The sequence below is a fragment of the Palaemon carinicauda genome, chromosome 3 (assembly GCF_036898095.1).
Source record: "Palaemon carinicauda isolate YSFRI2023 chromosome 3, ASM3689809v2, whole genome shotgun sequence".
NCBI classification, from domain to species: domain Eukaryota; kingdom Metazoa; phylum Arthropoda; class Malacostraca; order Decapoda; family Palaemonidae; genus Palaemon; species Palaemon carinicauda.
In genome coordinates this window covers 124056584-124059083 of record NC_090727.1, presented here as the reverse complement: position 1 = coordinate 124059083, position 2500 = coordinate 124056584, and positions in this window count along the sequence as shown.

The window sequence follows — 2500 nt, the reverse complement described above, 5'->3', positions numbered from 1 at the left end:
TAATAGAAACAAGAATTCTTTCTATATATTACATTCACAATGACTAAATTTATATCAAGAAAAAGGGCCTAATATAGCAACTGGGTCTGCCCCAAAGTTTATCCCTCCTCGGAACTGATTCTCTGATATTTTAACTTTAATTCATTTTGAATATTTAAAGTTGAGATAATTTCGAAAGAATTTTCAAGTGTTAAAGTCAATAATAACAAAATAATCTCACAAGTATTAGCAGTACATATTGTAGGAGACAGCGTAATCTAGTCGTATTTTATGAAGTTGACTTGTTTTACAAAATGTTTGATGAAAGAAACAAAACACTAGAAGTAAAAGTTTAATGAATCCCATATTAAAAACACCTTTCATAATACCTCGTATTTTAAACGAACAGAGAGAGAGAGAGAGAGAGAGAGAGAGAGAGAGAGAGAGAGAGAGAGAGAGAGAGAGAGAGAGAGAGAGAGAGAGAGAGAATCTCCCAATGTCCCTCTATGACACTCAAAAGGTCTTCTGACGTCAGGCAAAAGTTGATTGATTTTATGCCACTTTCGGGACGATCAATTTCTACAACTGTTCTTTTGACCAGTCAGGGAATTCTCTATTGGACTGACGTCACCTCAACCAGTCAGCATCAAGAAGCATTGCTGTAACTTGTCAAAAAGAACAAGGCAAAATATAGCCTACCTTATGTTTCAATTGTCATGAGAGAAGACGAAAGAAAGAAAATATGGGAACAAGGTTATTCATGAGAGAGAGAGAGAGAGAACGCACATCACAATGTATGAGTGTGTATGAAATAAACGCGCACTGCAAGGACCACAGAGGAATGCGTACCACATCCTCGTATGTGTTTCACATCTAGGGATAAAGACACCACGTAAAGTATAGTGTACTGGACACGTGGAATGCACCTTAGGCCGCAAAAGAAGAAATTGGCCAATATCTCTGTAAATTAAACCCCACGAGTTTATTTTGGCTTCAGAACGGTCTAATAATGTTACATTGTTTCAAATGCAGGTATTTTTAGGTAGATTTTTCAGTAATTATTCCTTTTTTGTATATACATAATCAAAACCTACTTTTTAATACTAATAACCAGAGTAATAGAAAACAATGATATTGATGATTGTACGTGTGAAAATTAAAAAAAAAATCAATTATATGAGCTGTCTCTTGCATAAAAAGATTTACTTTCATTTATATCAATAACATCGTTCTTGGTCTAGTGTCATGTCATTAGACACTAATGATAAGCTCTATATCATGTATATAAATGTATTTATCACGAAAATAATCCCCCTATATGTCATACAAGGTTTTTTCGAATTTTTTTTTCTAATGATAGGCTATAAGAAATTTGAATGTTAAGCATATAATCCAAATGCTTCAAAGGCTTATAAAAATGTACAACTCTTTAGTTGAAGCAGGAACATCGAGTACTATTCTTGGCTCCGCCCACTTTTTCAAACGAAGAATCTTCATTGGTTGTCGAGACTTGCAACAGGAATGTTGCAACGTTTCCTCTTGAAAAGCTGTGAGCTTACGAGAGCTAATTCAAGCTCAGCTGCCTTGCTTACAAAAATTGATCGTAAGGAAACGGACATAAAAACGACCAAGTTTTGACCGACGTTATCAAAGGACCCGACAGGATACGGCTGGACAACGGGAAAGGAAACTCATTTGAATGTTTAACGTATGTTTACAAGAGATTAATGGCTGGTTCAATTTATACGGATACATTATTTTAAGAAAACAAGATTTCGCATTTTCATCATCATCTCTTCCCATGCCTATTGACGCCAAGTGGCTTGGTTAGATTTAGCCACTCGTCTCTATCATGTGCTTTTACATCTCAGCCATGTAGTTATGAAAATACGGGAATTTTTTGGGTCATTTAATCAAGTCTAAATTTCCAAATACTGTAGGTGATATTGCATGTTTAATATGGTTGTGAACATCCGTAGGGTTTAACACATTACCCCTGTCATCTCTGTTACTGTTTGTAATTCTTATCTGTTGTTTATCCATATACATGATCATTAATTAGTCCCTATGAGATACAATGATGTTTATTGAAATATTATGAGAGCTTTGGATTATAATGTTTCATTGGTTATCCACTCATATTAATTTATTTAATGTAATAAATGAATGAAATCGATTAGTCAGATTTACTACGTTTAGGACTGAACGTCATTACGCCAACAAGGTCTCAACGAGACTGGTCCTTTAATCTAAGCCGAGCAATGTAAAACTCATCGACTGAACTTGGCTCCTCCCACTTCCCTAAGGAAGAAGTAAGTCTCATTGGTTGGAGAGGGTTTCAACAGTAGGCCACTTTTCGTCTGAGCTTTAGGCCTATCCAAGCCATGTGCCTTGCAGAAATTGATCACGTTGAAAAGGACATAAAAACAGCCAAGTTTTGTCTGACGTCATCAGACAGATTCTCAGTTTGGTGGTGAGTAAAGAAGAAATTCTGACCGTCAACAGACAGGAGACCGCTGTT